This window comes from Suncus etruscus, chromosome 19 (genome assembly GCF_024139225.1).
Source record: "Suncus etruscus isolate mSunEtr1 chromosome 19, mSunEtr1.pri.cur, whole genome shotgun sequence".
NCBI lineage: Eukaryota > Metazoa > Chordata > Mammalia > Eulipotyphla > Soricidae > Suncus > Suncus etruscus.
Genome location: NC_064866.1, coordinates 38,690,110 through 38,714,324, shown reverse-complemented (window position 1 = coordinate 38,714,324; position 24,215 = coordinate 38,690,110). Strand labels below are relative to the sequence as shown.

The 24,215-nt window shown below is 48.2% G+C and overlaps 1 protein-coding gene across 1 annotated transcript in view; it reads left to right on the top strand.

Moving 5' to 3' along the window:
• The first annotated feature begins 3,279 nt into the window (after window positions 1-3,279).
• Window positions 3,280-24,215, top strand: part of CYRIB (CYFIP related Rac1 interactor B) — a 142,663-nt gene continuing 121,727 nt past the window's right edge. Inside the window, 1 exon segment of the mRNA XM_049765588.1 lies at window positions 3,280-3,436. The gene's annotated coding sequence lies outside the window, so the exon portion shown is untranslated.

Here is a 24,215-nt window from a genome sequence, read left to right as displayed (position 1 = left end):
GTCACATCTTTCTTTTTTTCTTTTTGGTTTTTGGCCACACCCAGCAGTGCTCAGGGGTTACTCCTGGCTGTCTGCTCAGAAATAGCTCCTGGCAGGCACGGGGGACCATATGGGACACCGGGATTCGAACCAACCACCTTAGGTCCTGGATCGGCTGCTTGCAAGGCAAATGCCGCTGTGCTATCTCTCTGGGCCCTAGTCACATCTTTCAAATACAAACACAGTCACATTTAGATGTAGAGGCATTTGGGAAGGAGACACAATTCAGCCCATGATACCAGTCAAGTAATAAGATGGCAGAGCTGGTGGTAGGCACATGGATTTTTGTTATCACCTCTGGATTGCTTTGCATACATGAACTATTTCCTAAGGAAAAATTCAGTGTGATTGATCATCCTACTGTGCTCAAAGTAAGGATGAGCAATACTTTTGGGAAGGTGCACTAATTTGGGAGGAATAAAGGATCTACAAACAGCCCCCTCTGTACCTCAGTTTTCAGGCCTGACCTCAGCTTCAAAGAACTTCAAGGGCCAAGCAGACAGCTCCAAGGATTGAATGAAGGCTTTGCACTCGGTTAGCCCAAGTTTGATCCCTGGCACTGCCTGGGCACTACCAGGAATGATCCCTGGGCACAGAGCTAGGAATAACACCTGAGTACCACTGGATATGGGCTCCAAACCAAAAGAAGAGAAAACAACAATAAATGGAAGAACTTAAAGAACATGCTCAAAGTCTGAGTCCCACTCAAAATGGACTCAGTCAGAATCTTGGATCAGCACACAAATATTAGAGGTCTTTACTGAATTCTCACAGGTCCTTTGACTGAGAGACAGTTCCAAACTTGCTGTGCTCAAGCTTCAGAGTCAGCTGGAGGGCAGATGGAGCCCATTTTGGATGCCACTTCAAAATTCTGAGTCAATGGACCTGAGGCAGGTTGAAACTTGGCTTTTGGAATCAATTCTCAGGGTCACTGCTGCTGATCTGAGGGGCCAGACACAGGGATCTCTGTGAGGACATTTGTCACCTGCAAACCCTCATCTGTTGTTCTGTGAACACACAAGAGCTTCTGGAGATATGAAGATGAGTCAGAAAGGGGCAGTACTTCCCCTATGTCTACAGAGCCCACTGGTCTATGCCCATCTATGCCAGCCAGCAGTTCTAGGAATCCAATCCAGTACCCCACCAATCCAAATTTTACTTTATCTAAACTCACATTTATGCCAATCTTCTTGTAGTGCCTGAGCTGTTGAGGAAGTGCTTAGCCTCATCCATACTTTCAAGAAATACAATGACAGCAACAGTGGTGACACTTGTCTCCCAGGCCCTACTAAGGTGCAATGTTGGATTTAAATCCTGCATAATCAAATGAAGTGGGGCTCATCAATTTTGTTTTACATAGATGAACTAGCAAAGGCTCAGCAACCAGACATCCTGGGCTACTGCCCAGCTCCACCACCATCTAATTAATCTGACCTCGAGCAAATTCCAACCCCTTCAGCTTCCTTATCTTGTTGCATAACACTGGACACTGAGATCCTGCCTTGTGGGCTGTTTCAAACATTACAGTCAACAGGCACAACACTTGGCACCTGGTTAGGACTTCAAATATGTTTGGAATTTTTAATGCCCGCTTGGTAAGAGACCAAGAAAGGAAAGAGACTCAGCTCAGCTCTGTCTAATCCCAAATCATTTTTCCCCCTCTGCTCTCATGTTCATAGTTTAAGACCAAACTGTTTCTGACCTTCTCACTCCTCTTTTGCTGTTCTGGGACCCTGTCCATCGGCAAGAGGCTGATGCTCACAGGTGCTTTTCCATTTTCCATTTTTCTCACTCAGACTAAATGATGCTCCACAATTCTAGAGAGGGGAAGGGGGGGGGGTCTTGATCCTTTGATCTCCTGCTGCTTCTTAGGGCTCCTCCCTTTCTGAATTGAGTGCAGATCCTTCTCACTCAACTGGCACCACCTTGCTCTGCTCCCTCCCCTCAGGACCAGAAACGTTCCTTGGAAGTGGGAATTCATTCTCTCAGTGCCCCCAGTTCTGAACACTAAGCCTGAGTTAGAGAAAGGGCAAAAAGCATTTTTGTCCAAGAACTTAATCTAAAGTTATCCTCAGTGATATTAGCATCTGGGATGATTGGCAAGAGAGGCTAAGAAAGCAATAGCCCCCATTCGAGATGATGAGCCTGGAAGGGGAGTGTGTGTGTGTGTGTGTGTGTGTGTGTGTGTGTGTGTGTGTGTGTGTGTGTGTGTGTGTGTGATTGGCAAGAGAGGCTAAGAAAACAATAGCCCCCTATTCGAGATGATGAGCCTGGAAGGGGACCGTGTGTGTGCGGGGGCAGTATTGGTGTTGGCTGCATGCATTTTATTTTGGTTTTAGCTTTTGGGGTCATGTCTTTTGGCCATATTCAAACGTCACTCTTGGCTCCACACTCAAGAATTTCTCTTGATGATGATGGGAAAGGCATCAGGGATGTCAGGGATCAAACTCTAAATGTCAGGCCATATGCAAGGCAAGCAAACACTCAGCCAGCCGTACCATCTCGCTAGCCCCAGTTGTCGTTTCTGGATATAAATTTTGTGGGTTTTGGTGCCATTACTGGTTAGCGAAGAGATGCTTAAGGAACATGGGTCCGTATTCCTTATGTGCTTGGATCCCCAAGGTATCAAGATACCCAAGGGGGTGGTGGTGGTGGTGGGGTGAAGGCTGAGTGTGGGTGAACTGGGAGAAGAAGATTGTAAGTCCTGTGGAGGTGGAGGTGGAGAAACGGGGTCTAGGACACCACAGAGGCCCTGCAACATGACCCTGGAATGACAGCCAGAAACTGCCAGAAAATGACAGCTGGCTTGGGCATCTCTGTGCCAAGGGTCCCGGGAGAGTTGGGGGTCTGCCTAGCTAGCAGATCCCTGCTTTTTCTGGGGACTTTTGCAAGGCAGCAGCTGCATGTGCCTTCTGCAGGCGTGCCAACCCGGGGCAGGGGCTTGGCATGGGGTTCCCACGAGGCCTGCAGCAGCCCAGGTCTTTGCAGGTCCTCCCGGGCATCTGGGGTGCGGGGAAGGGATGGGGGTCCGGAGGCGCAGCCCTCTCGGACCCCCCGGGGAGGGCAGATCAGGGGGCCTGGGCCGAGGGGAGCGAGGACCCCACAGCCCCGGGTTCGAGCTGGCTCGGGCCGCCCTCCCGCCCGCCTTTCGGGGGGCGGTCCCGGGGCGCAGCGCGCGCTGACGCGGGGCCCCGCAAGGCGAGGCGAGGCGCGGCGAGGCGAGGCGCGGCGAGGCCGGGAGCTCCTAGGCGGAGGCTCCCCCTTCTTCTTCCTCTTCCTCTTCCCCCTCCTCCTCGCTTGCTTTGACAGCGACCTCGCGCCCGGGCCCGTCCTCGAACCCGCGGCGCTGACGTGGGGCGCGCGAGCCCCGATCTCCCCAAGTACGCGCGCCAGGTAGGTGCCGGGGTGCCCGGAGGGCGCGGGGCGCGGGGGAGGCCGCTGCGCCTCTCTGCTGGGCTCGGGAGCCCCCCAAGCGGGGCAGGGCGCAGGCCAGGGGGTCCTGCCGCGGACCCCCACTTTGCAAGGCCCAGGAGCCCCCCGATCCCGGGCTAGCCAGCTGCCTGGGGGTGCGGTGCGGTGCGCTGGGCGAGGGCGCGCGCGGCAGGTCCGCCTGGGGAAGGAGGAACCTCCGGCCCCGACGCTTCGTTTTGGGGGGCACTTCCCCAATGCAATTCATCGCGCCTCGCCTTTCCATCATCTTCACCTTCACATCTTCATCCCCATCCTAAGCATCGTCATCAATTTTTTTTCATTCCCTTTCCATGAGCTGCATTTCCCCGGGACCCAATTACGCGCGCCTTGGAGGTGCTCCAGCTCGGGCCCGGAGAAAAAGAGGAACAGGCCTGGCCCCCCCTGGGCTTCCTTCCCCTCCTGGCACCCAGGGGTGCGGGTGTCTCTGCTCCCCACCCTGCTGCCAGAAATGCAACCCTGGGGAGGAGCCAAGCCGGCCCCTGGCACCGGGATTTGGCACCCAGTTCTCTTTGCCGGCCCCTGCGTGACCTTGGGCGACCCGCTTTGCTTGCTTTCCCTCTCGGGGTTCTGTAAAATGGGCCACCGGGTAGTGGACGGTCCGAAAAGCAGCCCAGGGTTCTGACCCGGAGGGAAGCGCAGTCAAGTCAAGGGTCTTAAGCCTGTCACCTTCAGTGGCTCTACCTCGCCCATCTCTGCCTGCCTGCGCAGGAATGCCAGGGCATTGCACAGAGTAATGCAATGAATGAATGAATTGATTGATTGATTGATTGCGGGATGGATCAGCAGAGGGTGCATTTGCAAGAGGGGGTGGGTGTGGCCCTGCCCTGTAGCCAGCACCCCACACTCATCCCGTTTGTTTTTTTTTTTTTACCACCTGGGTTCTGTGTGCAGTTCCTCCCTGCCCTTCCCCCGGAGGATTAGCTTCTGAAAATATTGACTTGTTGTGAAAAGGAGTTTTCAACTCTGCCTTTGAGCCCTTTCCCATTCTTGAACGATTGCATTGGGTGGACAGAACTAGCAGCATCTTTCATTGCCTCGGCCAGGCCAGGCGGGCATCTGGGCCCATTTCCCAGGCCCTCAGGTTCTTGTTTCAGGAGAAAACCCAGGTAGGTTTTCTCCATGGATGAGGAATTTTGAGGAATTTTCCTTTTTTCCCTTTTTTTTTTTTTGTCTTTGGGGTCACATCCCAGGGTACTCAGGGGTCATTCCCGGCTTTGCACTCAGGAATTAGTCCTTGCCAGTGTTCAGGGGACCAGATGGGATGCCAGGGATCGAAACCAGGTTGGCACATGCAAGCAAGTGTCCTACCTGCTGTTCTATCGCTTCAGCCACACTGGCTATGTTTTCTTCCCAGGAGATGTGTTATCATTTGCATTTTGGAGGTCTTGGGAGACTTTTGGCTGGGGGAGCACAGGGTGTGTGAGGAGAGAGGTTCCTTCACAGAAGGACAGAGACAGGCCTGGCACACGTCTGTCTCTGCAATTCTCTCTGGGAGATTTTCAAAGACCTTTGCTCGCTGACAGCCACCCTTCTTTTTTATCGCCTCTCTTAGCTCTGTGGGTTTTCTGGGTTTTGTTTTCTAACTCTGCAGAGCAAGCATTGCGCCTGGCATTGTTCTTATTTTAAGAGGCAATAACAGGCACCAATCAGCGGGAGCCAGCTGCCATGGGGCACATGCAGGTTGATGTTTAAGTCACAAATGATGGCAGTTACCTGCGAAGTCCTTGCTTTTGTTTCCATTTTATGAGACTGAGAAAGAGGAGGTCTTGGGCTTAAGTCTCTTGAGTCAGTGTCAGTGTCAAGATTCTCACTCAAGTCTTCTCTGCGAAGTTCTGAATGCACAGAACAGCCTTTTGGTTTGATTTTTTTGGGGGGGGGCACAACACACCCAAGGATGCTCAGCACTCATTCTTGGTTCTGTGCTTAGGGATCACTCCTGACATTTCTGGAGGAATCAAAATGTAGTGCCAGGGAGTAAACCTGGGTTGGCTAACCTGCAAGGTCTATGTATTACTCCCTGAACTGTTGCTGTGATCACCCCCCCCCTTTTTTGGACAGAATGAGTAAGACTGGTGATGTCCTGTTGTTCAGTATGGTTGTGCATTCTTTCTCACCTCTAGGTTGGCACCTTGGCTTAAGACAACCTCAAAATAAGTCGTTCTTCCTTGATTCACCATTGGGGAATTCCAGTTGCTTACAGTAATTAAGATTCAGGGGTTCTAAAGGGTTGGGGGGGTTAGTTTCCAAGAAGGTTGAAGGGAGGAGGGTGTGGTCTCATGTTTATTTGGCATCACTATCAATTGGTTTATGACTTTGGCAGTCTGGGACTTGACCAGTCTTTGGTGATGCTGCTTTCCAGTGACTGTTGTCATGAAAAGGCAATATCTGTCATATTGGTGAAAAAGCAGATTTGGAATTTGTGTACTTTGTGGCTGAGAGAGCTCGTACATGTGATAAAGTGTTTGCCTTGCATGAAGTCAATCCCAGTTTGATCCTTTGCACCACAGAAAGTTCTCAGAGCATCACCAGGAGTGATCCCTGGTCATAGAGCTGGAAATAAGACCTGAGCACCTCTAGGTATGGCCTCAATACCCCACCTCCTAAAAATTACTATGCTTTACCTTGGCTCTCTCCATGATTCACCATGCTCTTAGAACCATTTTTGCCTATTTCCTTGTTTGAAATCCCACCCTACCTCATCCATTTTCTGTTTCCTGGGTAAGACAAGGATTCAAATGAACACTTCACTTCTCCCTCTTTTTTTTATTTTTTTATTTTTTGTGGTGGGTTTTGTGCCACATCTAGCTCCATCGGAGGCCTTCTCCTTGCTATGTGCTCAGGGGTCATTCCAGATGGTGCTCAGGGGACTCAGGGGACTGTGCTGTGCCAGAAATCGAACCCAGAATCCCTACATGTCAAGCCTGGACTCTGGTTTGTTGAGCCATTTTCCCAGCTTGCTATATTTTCTTTGAAACTTGAATTGGGATTTCTTAAGGATGAGGGAAGAAAATAGTGTTGATTTTAATTCCTTTTTTTCATCCCTATTGATAGCAAGTCTTAAACCATTGTCACCCTAATTCCCATCCATTTCTGAGGGTAAAGGTTGTATCTATTTTCCTTTTCTCTTTATTTCACAAAGTCTGGCTTTTCTGTGTCTGTGCTACTGGTTTCAGATCTTCTCAGAATGTTCTCGTGAACTCCTTCCTGTTTTCAGCCGAGACGAGACAAGTTCCTGATTCATAGCGACTTGATTCAGAACTTCCTTTATAAAGGTCTATTGAAGCTTTATGGACTCGATTTTAGAACTTTTAGAAGCTTTTAGAACTTTGTGAAGCAAGTTTCCGATGGTCTTAAAAGGGGGAAGATTGGCCTCACCAGGTTGAAAGAAAGATACTGACTGTTGCAATTAAAGATACTGTATTTTCTTCGTGTGAAGGAGGCCTGCTTATGAGGTTGGGAGCCAAACTATCAGGCTCAAATCCCTGGCTCTGACCTTGAGCAAAGAGTTCCCTCTTACTCTGGGCCGCCTTCACCTTTCAGATGAGGAATAATAATTGCTGTGGAAGCTTGCTGTGCCATTACATGCTAATGGTCATGCATATACACTTGAGGAGTATTCATTTATCCCCTCAATTTTGGGTCTTCGTCTCCATCTTAATCTTATCATTTCATCCCTTCACTAGGAGAACTCTTGTCCCATTGAAACCAGAGGCTGTGCTTGGCTTTTTTTTTTGTTTGTTTGTTTGTTTTTGGGCCACACCCGGCAGTGCTCAGGGGTTACTCCTGGCTGTCTGCTCAGAAATAGCTCCTAGCAGGCATGGGGGACCATGTGGGACACCGGGATTCGAACCAACCACCTTTGGTCCTGGATCGGCTGCTTGCAAGGCAAACACCGCTGTGCTATCTCTCAGGGCCCTGTGCTTGGCTTTTTTCAACTAGATTGAAGTTGGAGCTTCCAGGCTACTCCAAGTCCAAATACCCTTTCCTGGGGCCAGGCCTGAATGTTTTCCCAAGCCTGTTGCTAACTGGTCAGTCAGTACTTCCACGGAATGGGAGAATCACCATACTACAGCTTGCAGGAAGAGTAAATTGGGGAGTCAATTGAGTTTACATTCTGTCCCATTGACTCCCCCACTTCTTCCTTCTAGAGACTGAACTAGCTGCCATCTGCTCCGTGGAAAGAAGATATCATGTTCGTAAATATATAAAGAATCGAAGTCATTGAGATTTGTTTGAAGTCATGTTGCCGAGAGTGATTTCTTTTTTTATAAATATTTGAGAAAATCTGGAGTCATTAGAGGACTTGCGAAGCTTATTAAATGAACCGAAGATGTGTTTTGGGGACAGTCCTTTTCATTCCAAATGGAATGATGTAGTGTTAAATAATTAATGATGGTGCTGGATAGAGAAGGATGGAGGTGTTTTTTTCTGCCATCCCAGGCCACGTGGCTCCGCAATCCCCATTCAGCTGGCGGGTCCCAGGTTTAGGTGAAAGGCGGAATCAGACTCATTTAGAGACAGGCATCAGGAAGTATCAGTTTTATTCATGCCCTGCCCACCACATGTGTGGCCTCTATCATAACCTTTCAAGCATTCAGTCATTCTTAGCTAGCCCTGCATCTTAACTCCTTTCAGCCATCTTCCCTTTGACCTCCATGCTGGCCAAAGACCAAAAGAGCGAGACCAATCCCCTGGGTCAAAGGCTTTATCTACCTTTTCCAAGACCCCTCCCAGGAATGGGCTGGGTCTTGCAGGTAAGGTCAAGTTACCTAGGAAGAAAGGACCGATGAGGCTTCAGAATGAGAGTCAAGAGCAGCAGGGAGGGACTGAAGAGATAGGACAGGGGTTAATGATGCTTGCCAGGAGTGATTCCTAAGTGCAGAGCCAGCAGAACCTCTGAAAACTGCTGGGTGTGATAAAAAGAAAAGAGCAGCAGAGGAGGGAAGAGAGTTTCATGAGAAGGTAGCAGTCTGATCCACCAGGGTAAGTGGTAGCCCGGGTGCTAGTCTTGGATGTGAGATGTTAGCATCTATGCAGTTGCTCCTTTATGGAGCTTGAAGGGTGTGCAGGGGCTGGGGGGAGGGCAGTCAAGTTCACAGAGCTAGGGGTGAGGGTCCACACTTCTTTTGAAGCTGCTTGGGCTTGGAGAAAGCTGGTGGTCTCTTAGAAGGTTCCTGCAGGCTGGAGTCATAGTGGAGTGGTTAATCCCTGATCACCACCAGGTGTGACCCCAAACATTAAAAAAAAATACACACAGGGGAAAAATGTCTTTTATCTATTGGGTGCTGCTTCATGGGCCCAGGAGAATCCTGATGTCCTGGGTGAGTTATCTAGAGTGGCATCAGGAAGGGAAGAAAGGGAAGCAGAGGGGAAGAGAGCTAGGCCTTCACACGAGAGTATGGTCTGGTAGGACAATCAGGAAGCTTGGTTTCAAGCCTCAAATGGCTGGGCCTCACTGAGCAGATGAGGGAACTAGGACCCCCAAGGAGGAAGCCTCTTTCTCAAGAGGCAAAGTCAAGACTGGAGCCCCAGGACTTCAGGCTCCTAACCCACAGCAGCATGACTAACAGATGTGTCTTAGCATGATGCCTGTGGCAACACAGGGGAGACAATATCTCAGACTTCCCTTTGGTAGGGGAAAAGGGAGAGATGGGGTTGACTTTGGTGAGGATGATACCACCTTTTTTTCATTTTCTTCATCCCCTTCTTCATCTCCTTCATCCTCCTATTCGTCTCTTTCAGTATGATGGGAAAATGAGACCACCCCTTCTTCATCTCCTTCATCCCCTTTATTTAGTTTGCTGGGGGATAAGACCATCTTTAAGGTCTCCTGCAGCCTTGATGACTTCATACTGTCCTGACTGCTGAAATTGGCTATCCTGCCGTTCTTCTTTGAGAGGGCGAAAGTTTCAGGGCTCAGAACCAGGTACCAGATGAGGACTAGCTTCATCTTGCTCATGCCCAATTCTCTAACTGTATTGAAGTCCTTTGTCATGGTACAACTGACCCCAGCATCTTAATGCCCACTTTACAGTTTGTTGTGGTTCTTGAATCAGGAAATATATATTTAACTTTGCTTTCCGGTCTCTCAGGTACACAAGCATTTCAACTCCCTTTTCATGAAGCCCTGAGGGTTAGGACTCAGGAAGCCAAAATGGCTTGAAGCAAATGGGGGAGGGAGGCCTGTGTTTCTGCAAACTGGCCCCACTTTGCTCAGAACCAGAGTTAAGGTAGAATATAGAAGACAATGTGGAAGTGAAACTTGGGCAACAACATCCTAAAATGTCTGCTGCTTCTCCTCACCTCAGCTCTTCTTGGTTTGTGTGTGGCTGCCCTCCAAAGGCGCTGGAGACCAGCCAGTGTGCAGAGTTTGCAAAATGGGTTTGAATGAAAGCAGAGTGATACTGCCTAGTCATTTCTGAATACGCTTTGGGGCACTCAAGTGTTTGTTTCATTGTCAGGGAATAAGACTTGCAGTAAATGGTGGGTAACCTCCTTGTGCTTGCGAGATTCTCCCCTGAGCCTGTGTGGGGTGTAAATACTGTACCCTACTACCACTTCACACAAGTCCTTGAAAGCCAAACAGACTTTGACTTGGTTTCTCAGTCTAACCCCAAGCCCACTCCCCTTACCCTAGGCCTGTCACTAAGGAATCTGGAGAATTCTGTCAGTTGGGACCTGGGCTCGCAGGAGACTTACAGGACCCCAGAGTGTGGGTGGCATCCTGGGTGGGACCAGGAGGGAGCACTTCTGCCTGGTAGTGTTCAGCGGCTATTCCTGGCTTGGTGCTTGGCAGGCCGTGTGGTTGGTCGGGATCATACAGGGCCATCTGCATGCAGAGCATCCTCTTGGCCCTTTGACCTCTTCAACCTTGATTCAACATTTTTGAGTCAGTACAGGCCTTTCCAACTCAGGCTAAAACCTCCCTGATGGGGCCAGAAAGGTAGCATGGAAGTAGGGCATTTGCCTTGCATGCAGAAGGTCGGTGGTTTAAATTCTGGCATCCCAGGAGCGATTTCTGAGCATAGAGCCAGGAGCCAGCCTGAACGCTGCCGGGTGTGGCCCAAAATCCAAAATAAAATAAATAAATAAAATAAAATAAAATAAAATAAAATAAAACCTCCCTGAACACCAGACTCTTGTGAATGACAGGCTGTTATTTTTCTGGGGGAGGGGGTTACTTATCACAAGATTTCCCAGTTTAAAAATTTTTGGGGGAGGCCAAACCCAACTGTGCTCAAGGATTACTCCTGGCTTTGCACTCAGATTACTCCTGGTGGGGTTTGGGGGACTGACCATCTGGGGTGCTGGGGATCCAATCTAGGTTGACTGCATGCAATGCTAGTACCCTACCTCCTGCAGCCCAAGAACTCCTTTGTTTTTGCATGTTGCTTGCATATTTTATTTCTTGCCCTTCCTTTTTAATATATATCTTTATTTAAACATCTTGATTATAAACATGGTTGTGGTTGGCTTTCAGTCATGTAAATTTCTTGCCCTTCCTTTCCCAGAGCCAGTCTTTCCCGTTTACAGATGATGAAACTCAGAAAATGTAGAGACTGACAACAACATAGCCAAAGTCATCTTGGGCTGACTTCAGTACACTGTCCCTGCTTTTACTGCCTCTTTTCTATGACCTTGAATGTGACTTGAAAACTTCCCCCAAATCTCTCCTAGCCCACCGAGGTACAGATGCTCCTGGCAGGAGAGGGAGTGGTTTTCCTTAGGGGCCTCTCATTGTGATTGGCATCCTGGCCTCAGCTCTTCACCTAGAAACCACCAATGGTGAACTTGTCAGCAGGGGAACTCAGAAGTTGCTCTTTCAAGTGTTGTTGCTCTGGGGCTAATTTGGGGAGGTTTGGGGCCAATTCAGCATGAAACTGACTCCTGCTGTCAGGACATATCCTGGTGCTGTTGATATTGGGGATTACAGGCCCTTGTGTCATCTGTGTAACCCTTGAGTGCATCTCACAAAAGAGTGCTAAGGAGGAGGAAGCATGACCCTTAGGTTTATGCTTTGGGACTATTTTGAAGAGAATCTTTTGATTTTGACAGCATTACTTCTGCTTTGGTTAATGGACAAACACCCATTTTCAGCCTGTTTCCGAACTAGCTAGAAGACCTGTGTTACCTCTTCTTCAGTATTCTTTTAATTTTTTTGACATTTTTTAGGGGGCACACCCTGTGATGCTCAGGGGTTACAGCTGGCAATGTGCTCAGAAATTGCTCCTGACAGGGCCGAAGAGATAGCGTGGAGGTAGGGCGTTTGCCTTGCATGCAGAAGGATGGTGGTTTGACTCCCGCATCCCATATGGTCCCTTGAGCCTGCCAGGAATGATTTCTGAACATAGAGCCAGGAGTGCTGCCGGGTGTGACTCAAAAACAAAAAAAGAAAAAAGAAAGAAGAAATCGATCCTGGCTTGGGAGACCATACGGGATGCCTGGGGATCGAGCCAAGGTCTGTCCTAGATCAACCACGCGCAAGTCAAGCACCCTACTACAGTGCTATCACTCTGGCCCCAGTATTTTTTATTTTATACTTTGGGTGTACTTAAGCTTTCTGGGTGGGAAATGGTCAGGATCCATACTTTCTGATGAGATATTCCTAATAGTGCTCAGGAGACCTGGGGGCCACCCACAGATAACTTGGCCCAACTATGGGGATCCAAAGTTTGAAGCTCAGATGAGCCATGCTGGGAATCATCAGGGCCATCTTTTTTTGTTTGTTTGTTTTTGTTTTTGTTTTTTTGGGTCACACCTGGCAGCACTCAGGGGTTACTCCTGGCTTCATGCTCAGAAATCGCTCCTGGCTGGCTCGGGGGACCATATGGGACGCCAGGATTCGAACTGATGACCTTCTGCATGAAAGGCAAATGCCTTACCCTCCATGCTATCTCTCTGGCCCCTCATCAGGGCCATCTTGATGATGTTCAAGGGCTGCCAGGATCACACTCAGCCATGCTAGCAAGGGGTATGTGGTCCGTGTGATTGAACCTAGAGCCCAGTACATGTACGGCAAGTGTGTAACTCTATGAACTAGCTCCTAGGTCCCAAGAATCCAAATTTTGTCTTGTATTTTTTGGAACCAGACTTACCCATGCTCAAGGCTTACTTGTGGCTCTGCTGAGTGGCCACTTCTGGTGATGCTTGGGCAACCAGAAGGCTGCTGGGTTCTAACTGGGGTTGGTCATATGAAAGCAAGTGCTGTAATCCCTGTCCTATCACTCCAACCTAAAAATCCACACTTTAACAAACATTCTTAAGTGTACCTTATGCAGTGTACCCACCACTCTGTTAAATCAATCCCCAGTCTCATCTTTTCCTGTGCCCCAGATGTTTCATACTCTGGGTGTGCTATGGTAGCCCCATCTTTGATAAGAGGAACAACATGAAGGTCATTGGTTCTGGCCTTTCCACTCTTCTTCAGACACAGCCCATAGAAGGAACAGAATTTGTGAGGCCTGCGTTGGGGCTGGGAGTAAAGAGGAAGCATCTCCAAGCTGGACATGGCTGCCTGGGGGGGGGGGGGGTCTATTCTTGCAAAGCTTACAGTTGTTCTGTCCTACAACACTTGTCCTGGGAACTTCTGGTGAAGCTTTAAGACTTGTCTAAGATGGACATAAACTTTAAGACTTGGCCAAGACTGTTCAGATGGACAGAGGCCAAGAAAGGCCTGGCCCATTACCCAGAGCCACACAGGAGTTGGGTAATCACTGACTCTCTTATGGAAAGAAAGAGGGACTGGCCAATGAGGAGGAAATTCTCATAAGTAGGTAAGCCAGAGGAGCTTGTTTCCTGTTCTGATCAGAGATAGAGCATGGACCTAACAGCTACACACATCTCTTGTGACCCCGAGCATCAAAGGAGAGGAAAACCTCACAGGATTGGGAAAAATTTATGGTGAAAATGGCCCAGGTCAAGCTCCTAAATCTCCCTCAAAGAGTCTCCATATTGAATTTTTATCAGTGTGATTTTGTTTGTGTGGTGCTGTGGGCTAACATGGATGTGGAAATGTTTGGCATAAACAGCAGGATTTGTTAAATAGCCAGAGAAGTATAAGAAAAAGACAGGATAAAATAATAGAAATGCAACGCTCAAGTTACTGACTGATTGGCAGGAGGTTGGGGTGTGTACTTTTAATTTCTCATGCCCCGATTCAGAGGGGAAAGGGGAAAGTTGTGTGGAGAGAGAGAGAGAGAGAGAGAGGAGAGAGGGGGGAGAGAGGGGGGAGAGAGAGAGAGAGATATGAGAGAGTGAACCACCTCTATGGGTAGAGAACAGGTCGGGGCATAGAGCCTATGAGAAGGAGGGGAAAGAGGAATAGAAGAGAGAGAGAGAGAGAGAGAGAGAGAGAGAGAGAGAGAGAGAGAGAGAGAGAGAGAGAGAGAGAGAGAGAGAGAGAGAGAGAACCGCCTTCATGGACAGGTTGGGATATAAAGCCTATCCAGACGTTCTTCCCATCCAGGTGGGTTTTTGTTAATACAAAGGGAAAGCCATAGTGCTTAAGGGAAATGAAGTCTAATAAGCCATACTGATTAAAGTAAAGACTGATTTAAAAAATGTAAAGATTGATTATACCAATAGGGGGTTACTCTGAGAGGCCCTTAGGGCCCCTAGACAATACTTGGTCTGACTGTGCTGGTCTGAGACTCCTTGCTATGCTTGAGTCCTGGGGTTGGGGGTGTGTGGCATGGTGAAAAGGATTATGGTCTAATTTCAGCATTTCCCAAACTGCTTAGAGAAGGCCCTGGAGTGAGCCTCAGATAGAGTTGTGGGGTGCTTTCCTCTTACTCTTTTAAAGAAGACAAATTCCTAAGGGACAATGAGTCATCCGGGTTCTGAAAAGTGAGCCTTTTGGGAACCTCTGGTTTTTTGTATGCAAGGCATGAACCTTAGTCCTTTGAATTATCTGCCTGGTATCTATTGAAAGCTATCTTGTTTTTGGACCACACCCAGTGGCGCTCAGAGGTTACTCCTGCCTCTGTACTCAGAAATTACTCCTGCATGCTCAGGGGACCATATGGAGTGCTGGAGATTGAACCCAGGTAGGCTGTGTGCAAGGCAAATGCCCTTTCCTGCTGTGTTATTGCTCTGGCCCCTCCAGTCCTTTTTAAAGTTAAAGTATCCATGTTGAGACTGGCTAAGTTAAGTTTTTTTGTTTCGTTTTATTTTTTGTTTTTGGGTCACACCTGGTGGTGCTCAGGGGTTACTCCTGGCTCTGCACTCAGAAGTCGCTCCTGGCAATCTCAGGGGACCATATGGGATGCCGGATTTGACCCGGGGTCTGTTCTGTGTTGGTTGCGTGCAATGTAAATGCCCTACTGCTGTGGTATCACTCCGTTAAATTTTGATGAGGTAAATTAGGCCATGTTCAGAATGTACCCTTTCTTGCCCTAGCTGTGGGAGCTTTGCATGTATTCCATGTATATGTACTATTATTATTTTAGAGCACTCTCTAGTTTGTGGGTGATTCGCTTTGGAGAAAATTGTGGGAGGAGACTGACTCTATGGTGTAGGAGATACTGGGGAAGAAGGCAAAACCTCTGCAACCTTTAAAAACTAAAAGTCACGTCTCTGGTTTGATCGAAGACTGGTCTTGGACCTTATGATATAATTCAGGGGTCCTCAAACTTTTTAAACAGGGGGCCAGTTCACTGTCCCTCAGACCATTGGAGGATCTGGCTATAGTAAAAACAAAACTTATGAACGAATTCTTTTTTTTTGGGGGGGGGGGGTTTGGGCCACACTCGGTGGTGCTCAGGGGTTACTCCTGGCTGTCTGCTCAGAAATAGCTCCTGGCAGGCACAGGGGACCATATGGGACACCGGGATTCGAACCAACCACCTTTTGGTCCTGGATCAGCTTCTTGCAAGGCAAACGCCGCTGTGCTATCTCTGTGGGCCCATGAATGAATTCTTATGCACACTGCATATATCTTATTTTGCAATGAAGAAACAAAACAGATACAAATACAATATTTGGCCCGTGGGCTATAGTTTGAGGACCACTGATATAATTGATCCTACACCTCTCAGATGTGGGGTGAACAACCTGGATTTGAAACTGGATTTGGGGTCCAGAGAGATAGCACAGTGGTGTTTGCTTTACAAGCAGCCGATCCAGGACCTAAGGTGGTTGGTTTGAATCCCGGCGTCCCATATGGTCCCCCATGCCTGCCAGGAGCTATTTCTGAGCAGATAGCCAGGAGTAACCCCTGAGCACCACCGAGTGTGGCCCAACCCCCCCCCCCCAAATAAAAGAAACTGGATTTGAACTCCTGGAGTTGAAGGTCCTCTTGGGCCTCTGTTAATCCCAGTCTTTGGGGGATCCCATCTCTCTATGGCAACACCTTCCAATGAACTATCTCTTCCCCAAGCTGTGTTTCTCAAAATTTTAGTGGTAACATGCAGGGAAGTGTAGGAGAAAAAAAAGATATTTGCATATGTCTGATTTTCCCCTGCCCTTCCCCTCTCAGAAGTAAATGAGGGAGAACTAGGTCTGACCTTTCCAGGGCTACACATAGGCTCCCTACACGCCTGTGATCACGAATGGGGATGAAGTTGGGAAAAGCCTCTGTCTGGATGTACTGAGTTCTGTCTCAAGACCTAGCGAAAGTGAAAACCAAAAAAGAAAAGAAAACTGATCCTTCATTTTGAACAGGTTGCTATTCCAGGAGGGAGGGAGGACTGGATTCCCCTCAGGAGCTTATTCTCATTTGCAGCTTGGAGCTCCCACGCAGAAAACGAAGGGGTGAAAAACACCTGAATTTGCTCAGGCTTTTTATGGAAACAAAAATGTTCTACAATAGCTTTCTGCAATAAAAATCCATTGGGTGCCCTGAACCCCACTTCCTGATGCCTGTGAAATCACCCACATTTTTTGTTTTGGTTTTTCTTTTGGGACTATTCCTGACAGTGCTGGGGGCCAAACTCCAATGTATTGCCCAGAGCCCCTTCTGATGGTGCTTAGTAAGTACTCTGTGTGATGCCAGGGATTGGACCCGGGACTCCCATATGTAAAACATATGCTGCAACGCTTGAACCATCTCTCAGGCCTGCGCCTTTATTTCTTGCCATTGGATCTTCCAAAGTTTTGTACTACCTTGGCAATTTATATCAGGAGCCCTATGGGTGTTCATAACCTTTGACCCTTCAGGGACATATTCCTGGGTCAATGAAGAGTGAGACTAGACTGTTGCAGGGGTGTGGCCAGAGGGGCAGATGATAGCTCGAATGGCTGGAATTTATGCCTCATGTGCCCAGTCCCTGAGATTGTTGCTCATGGCGCCATTATGGTCCCGTGAGTGCCACCAGGTCCAAGCATTGAACCATCTGGCGTGTAGAGCTCCACTTCTGTTACCGGAAGTCGCTTCCAGGCTTCTTGAGCATTTCTAAGGCGGATGACTGACCCCAGTTTTGCATAAAGATCTTTAGCTTAGTTCTATTCGTTTTGGTTTATTTTTTAAATTTTTTTGACCACTTGGCAATGCTCAAGCTTTACCTGTGTTCAGGGTTCACTCTAGTCTAGGCTGTGCTCAAGGCACCATACACAGGGCTGCGCTTGTTGAATTGGGTTCGGCTTTGTGCAAGGCAAGACCCTTAATCTCGTATACTAGTTCTCCAGCCTTTACTTGCTTTTTTGTTTGTTTGTTTGTTTGTTTTTATTTGGGGGTTATACCTGTCAGTGCTCAGGACTTAGTGCTCATGGATAGCTCCTGGTCATTTTTGAGTGACTATGTGGGGTGCTGGGGATAAAATTAGGTTGGCCTGGGACCAGAGCAGTGGCGCAAGTGGTAGGGCGTTTGCCTTGCACACAGCTAACCTAGGACAGACTGCAGCTCAATTCCTTGGCATCCCATATGGCCCCCCAAGCCAGGAGCGATTTCTGAGAGCATAGCTAGGAGTAACCCCTGAGCGTCAGCGGGTGTGGCCCCAAAAAGAAAAAATAATGAGGTTGGTCAAATGCAAGACAAGTGCCCCATCTGCTATACTCCAGCCCCCCCTTTTATATGAATAGTAGAATTTGTTGAAAATAATCTAAATATCTGACAGTAACTGAAGATCTGAGATGGTTATGCCAGAGCCACTCAGAAAGAATGCTAAGAAGGCTGGGATTCATCGGGGGAATGGTGGGGAGCAAACACATGTGAAAATGCTGCCAGCAGTTGTGAGAAGGGGTTACAATGTGGATGATTTTCTTCTTCCTCCCTTTTCTGCATTCTGCGTAATGTGCTTTTACTGGAGAAGCCCTCTCTCCCCTTCCCTTGTTCTTCTTTCCTTTCCTCTTTTCCAAGAAACATAAAATTCTAGGTGCCTGGAAACTGTAGAGTGATTAGGATGCATGCTGGGCAGGTGCCTAACCCAAATTCCGTCCCTGGCACTGCATGGTCCCTAAACACAGCATCAGTGGCCCAGGTAATTCTTGGTGCATCCCTGAATGCACCTTCATTACTGGGGCTACCAGAGCCGCATCTGGTCCTGTTTGGGTATCATGTGGTGCCAGGGACCAAACTGGGTTGGACATGTTTCTCACAAGTGTCCAAGTTCTTGTAGTATCTCATCTTCCCTCAGCCATTTACTTACAAAATAAAATCAGTTCTTTATTTTAGGACCATACTAGTGGTGCTCAGGAGCTGCTCCTGGCTCTGTGATGGGGAAGGAGGTCGCTCCTAGCAAGGCTCTGAGGTCCAGGAGGAGCTGAGGATTGAACTTGGGCCTTTTGCCTCTATTCCAGCCTGCTGGGCTGTCTCCATTTGGACCGCACATGGTGATGCTCAGGGGTTCCTCCTGGCTATGTGCTCAGAAATCGCTCCTTGCTTGGGGGACCATATGGGACGCTGGGGGATCAAACCTCGGTCTGTTCTAGGTCAGTGTGTGCAAGACAAACGCCCTACTGCTTCTGCCACCACTCCAGCCCCTCCCTGATCCATTTTTTAAAGGAAGACACAACACATCCAATAGATTATGGCATGAGGTGTCAAGTGTATGCTAGATACTACATGACTTAATTTTCTATTTGGGGCAGAATATTAAAATGTTTTCAAATATTCATTTCCATCCGGAGTGCATAATACATTTTTTGTTCATGGTGTTTCTGGGTCACACCCGAAAATACTCATGGCTTACTCCTGGCTCTGTGCTCAGAGTTTACTCCGGATGGTGTTTGGATCCGGACAAGTAGGTTTGCAGGAGACGAATGCAGGTCTGCCATGAACATGGCCAAGCGCCCACAGTTTGATTTTTTTGAGTCACTTCTTTGACTCTCTTCTGTTCTCTGCTTGGAACTTTAATTCTGGAAGCTCTGAAGACTGCACGATGCCTGATGCCGGGGACTGAACCTGGGGCCACAGAAAGCAAAGCCTACACTCTAAGCTCTTTGTGTCAGGGCATAATTGTCTTGGCTACATGCATATGGTCCTCTAATTAGATGTAAAAAGGGGACACGCTGGAGCATGTCAAATAGGCATTAGTGAAGCATCTAGAATAAAAACCTTTGTTTTCCAGTCCTCTTGCCCCTCTGTCCCTATGCTCTCCTATTGGTATTCGTACTCTGCTCCCTGAAGGCCTTCGAGAGGAAGCAGTATGCAAATCAGATTGTGGGACTGCTGCTTTGGATGCATGAATGAAGAAATGACGCAGCTCCAGTTGCTGGCTGGGTCCAGCCCTGTGCTGGCTGAGCTGAGTCATCCCTTAACCCCCAATTCCCTTACAGTTTTGAGGGCCTCAGCAGAAGAGAGACTTGCACAACGTCTCTCAATCCTCAGATGACAGACACTGGTGGCTGTTATGCCTTTCGTTTTCTCCAGTAGCATCTCAGAGGAGCCGGAGTGCTGCTCTGAAGCTCCTTGCTGGCTACTCCTTGGGGCGGGCAGTGCCAACATCACTGGCACTGGCTCTAAGCATATCCCTTGCTGTGAACTGGATATGGAGCGGCCTCGGGGTATGCAAACCCTTCCCAGGAGCACCCCATCCCGAGAGTGCTGTCTGCTCACACCCTCCCAGAAGCCTAAGACTACCCTTGCCTTTGGGTGTGTGTGTGTGTGTGTGGTGGGGGAAGGCTGGACTTTTCTGGGCCTGCCCTCTCTCCTTTCCCTCTGCCTCCATGTCCCCCATCGCCCCACCTCTCCTCCTGCACTCTCCCTCCTGGAGTGAATAAGTGAGCGCTAACTCTAGGAACAGACGTCTATGAATAGACATGCTGGAAGAAAGCATTTTTATTTTTTGCCAAGTTTGAGCCTAGCTGAGTATTGTCAACGCTGAATTAAAGATGAGCTCCTTGCCTTTCTGTTCTACTTAGCATGGACCAAACACTACGTCTTGAATTTTAAAGAGGGGAACCGAAGGAAGGGGGGAAGGAAAAAGAAAGAGGGCTAGGTGATAGGAGAACGGAGGTGTCTCTAGCAGCACCTTGCACCTGTTCGGGGCTGTGTCTGTTTTGTGGCTTGGAACTCCTTCCTGAATATCACTTAGTCCTAGGATTGAGGCTTTTCTGGGTTAGGTCTGTTGGCAGCATTCAGGAGGCTGGGCCTCAAGAGCGATTGGGGAGTGGGTACAGAATTCTCTTTCTCTCCAGAAAATGGAAGCCCAGAGAGACTGGTGCTTTGTGCAAGGCAGCAAAAAGTCAGAGTTGAGATCTGACTGCCTTACCCTAGCACTTCCTTTCCTTAGCATTCTCTTCTCTAACCTTCCTTTCCCTTCCTGAGCCCTCCCTAACCATCCTAGTTATCGCCTTCCCACTTCCTTTCTTTGAATAGGGTTGAACCTAGGACCTTACCCACAGGTAAGAGCTAGGTTCCTGTGCCCACTTTTATTTGGGGGGACGGTTTGGGCCATACCCATGGTTCTTAGTGTTACTCTTAGTCTATTATTTCTGACAGGCTAGGATGACCATAGGCAATGCTGGGGATCGAACCTGGGTCAGCTGCATGAAAGGCAAACTTCCACTGTGCTATCGCTCCTGCCCCCCTATACTCACTTTTTTAGGGGAGCCACACCCGGTGATGCTCAAGGATTACTCCTGGCTCTGAGTTTAGAAATCATTCCTGGCAGGCTCGGGGGACCATATAGAATGCCGGGAATTGAACCCAGGTCTGTCCCGGGTTTGCTACATTCAAGGCAAATGCCTTGCTGCTGTGCTATCATTCTGGCCCCCTATTCCCAATTTTAAGAGCAACACCATCATCACTCCAATTTTTTTTTCTCATCCCTTCCCTTTTCTTGTTGCCGCAGCCATTCAACAAATCACTGGAGAGGGCACACTTGTGAGACTCAGTGCTTGTGAACACCTGGTCCTCTCAGCAGGTTCCACCAGCCATGTCACCCTTCAGGCTTGGTCCGAGCTTAGCCAATGGCTTCTACACTAGCCGAAGAGGCCTCAGGATGAAGATTGTTGCTCTCTGATAGATGGACCCAGATGGCCTTTCCTCCCTGTGCACTAGAGTTGGCACTCGGCAGGCCCAGGGGTCATACACAGCAGTGGTTACACCGCTGGCACTGCACTTCATGTGTGGCATCGTGAGACATTATACTTGTAAGGCAGATGTGTTCGAGAGGGCACATGTCTCGGTCCTTGGAATTGCCTCCTGGGTCTCCTTGTCCATAAACTTCAGACCAACAGCAAAGCCTGAAGTCACAGGTTCCGCTTCACTTAGGAACGAGTTTGCCTTTGCTGTGAAACTCAGGCCTTGTTCCTGACTGGCTTTGCAGGCTTCTAGTCCTTGCATTCTCCAGCTCAGCATGATGGCCGGGCTGTCACACCAATAGGCCTCCCTTCGCTTCTCCCACTGTGTGGCGAGCACTTTCCCATAGGTGTGACTCTCTCAGCAGGTTCCACCAGCCATGGCACTCTTCAGGCTTGGTTCGAGCTTAGCCAATGGCTTCTACAGGAGCCGAAGAGGCCTCAGGATGAAGATTGTTGCTCTCTGATAGATGGACCCAGATGGCCTTTTCCTCCCTGTGCCAGTCACACTTACTTGTTCTAGCCTCTCCATTTCCATTCTTTGGGAAGGTGAGGGAGTAGGAAGGCTTCCCAAGCAATTCTCAGGAGATCTGGGGGGCTTCTGGAGATTCTCAGCCTCTAGATTGACTGATTGGTACTGCTCGGACCCTGTGGGGCCAAGATTACCGGGACTATTCCATTGATGATTCTCAGGACCCCCAGTGCTGCACCGAATGATGCGCAGGGAACCAAGTGGTACCAGGGATGAAACTGGGGTCACCTGACTCATGAGCTGTAATCCCTGTATTATCTCTTAATTCTGGGATGCAGAAAAGGGCAGGGGAGCCCCCTCCAGTTGCAACGAGGCCAATCCTGGGGTGTGAGTGAAGAGTCACATTTTCCCCACCTCACTGGACCAAGTGCTCTGAATTGGTGCAATTTCAGTCCTGCTGTATCCGCCATTCTTTCATTGGTTTCCATGGCCCATTTCACCCTCAACCTTAGAACACAGGGATTTTTTGACTTGCTTTCTTTCCTATGTCTATACCTCTACGTTAATACTCAGTTCTTTTGTTTGTTTGCTTTTGGGCCACATCTGGTGGTGGTCATTCCTAGCTGCTCAGAAATTACTCCTGGCAGGACTCAGGGGACCATCTGAGGTGCCAAGCATCAAACTGGAGTTTGCTACCTGCAAGGCAAGCACCCTACCCATAGGGTAGCTCTCTAGCTCCTCGGTTTAAACTGATCTGTGTTCTCTATGGGTTCTCTATGGGGTTGTACGACTGAATGGGAGGTTGTCAAAACGCACACGGTAAGATGTTTCTGAATACACCATGGTAAAAACTAATCAAACTCATTTGAATCCTAGACCCCTGATATTTCCGTTGCATTTCTCAGGTGTAAAGTATTCACAAGTGGAAGAACTTTAAGAAGCTCTGGTATTCAATAATTATAAGGAAGAAATGGGCATTAAGAAAATGAACCCCGGGGCCGGGCGGTGGCGCTGGAGGTAAGGTGCCTGCCTTGCCTGCGCTAGCCTAGGACGGACCGCGGTTCGATCCCCCGGCGTCCCATATGGTCCCCCAAGAAGCCAGGAGCAACTTCTGAGCGCATAGCCAGGAGTAACCCCTGAGTGTCACAGGGTGTGGCCCAAAAACCAAAAAAAAAAAAAAAAAAAAAAAAAAAAAAAAAAAAAAAAAAAGAAAATGAACCCCATTTACATTAGTGCCACACAAATCAAATATCTTGGAGTCAACTTGACTAAAGATTTGAAGGATCTATACAAAGAAAACTATAAAGCCCTGCTCCAAGAAATAAGAGAGGACACATGGAAATGGAAACACATACCCTGCTCATGGATTGGCAGGATTAACACCATTAAATGGCAATACTTCCCAAAGCATTGTACAGATTAAATGCGATCCCTCTAACAATACCCATGACATTCTTCAAAGAAGTGGATCAAACGCTTCTGAAATTCATTTGGAACAATAAACACCCTCGAATAGCTAAAGCAATCCTTGGGAAAAGGAATGTGGGAGGCATTACTTTCCCCACTTTTAAACTGTATTACGAAGAATAGTTATCAAAATAGCATGGTATTGGAATAAAGAGAGACCCTCAGATCAGTGGAATAGGCTTGAGTATGCAGAGAATGCTCCCCAGACATATAATCACTAAATTTTTTGATAAAGGAGCAAGAAATCCTAAATGGATCAAGGAAAGCCTCTTCAGCAAGTGGTGTTGGCACAACTGGCTAGCCACTTGCAAAAAAGTGAACTCAGACCCCCAGCTAATACCATGTATGAAGGTAAAATCCAAATGGATTAGAGACCTTGATATCATACCTGAAACCATAAGGTATATAGAACAACACATAGGTGAAACACTCCATGACATTGAGACTAAAGGCATCTTTAAGGGGGAAACAGCACTCTCCAAACAAGTGGAAGCAGAGATAAACAGATGGGACTATATTAAGCTGAGAAGCTTCAAAAAAATAAAAGCTCTGGTATTCTGGTATAGAGCAGACCCTAGATGCTTAGTGACTATTTGCTCAGAGAGTAAATGAACTCCTGACATTCCAATATGGGAATTCATTTCTCTGTTTTGCTTGCACCTGACTGTGCTCAGGGGCTATTCCAAGCTCTGTGTTCAGGGACATTGTGGTACAAGGTTTTGAATCCAGGCCTTCTGCATTCAGAATATGTACTCAGCCTATTTAGCTTTCTTTCCAATACAGGCTTAATTCTTTTTTGTTTGTTTGTTTTTGTTTGTTATTGTGCTCAGGGGTTGCTCCTAGCTCTGTGCTCAGAAGTTCCTCCTGACAGGCTCGGGGAACCATATAGGATGCCAGGGATAGAACCCGGGTCCATCGCGGGTCCGTCAGCTGCATGCAAAGCAAACACCCTACAGCTGTGCTATCACTCCAACTCCCATGAACAATTTCAGGGGGGAGAGTATGGCTATATTTCATCCTCACAGTAAATGGGCCGCAGGAAGGTGAAGGAAATTCTTGGACTCATGAAAGTCCTGGAGGTGGGGAAGTTACATGGAACCTCCCGTCCACTTTCATTATCTATCACATTAGAAGAAATAATAATAAACTACAGATTTCATTGAGCTACAAAAAAATTTTGCCTGGGAGTTTAATCCATAAATAAATTCTAATAAAGGGAATAGGACTGGAAGCTTGACTAGTTTCTCTAGTAAGAGTACTTGAACCAAATAACTGTGACAAACTTCCTAGTCTGAAAGCAAAGGAGCGA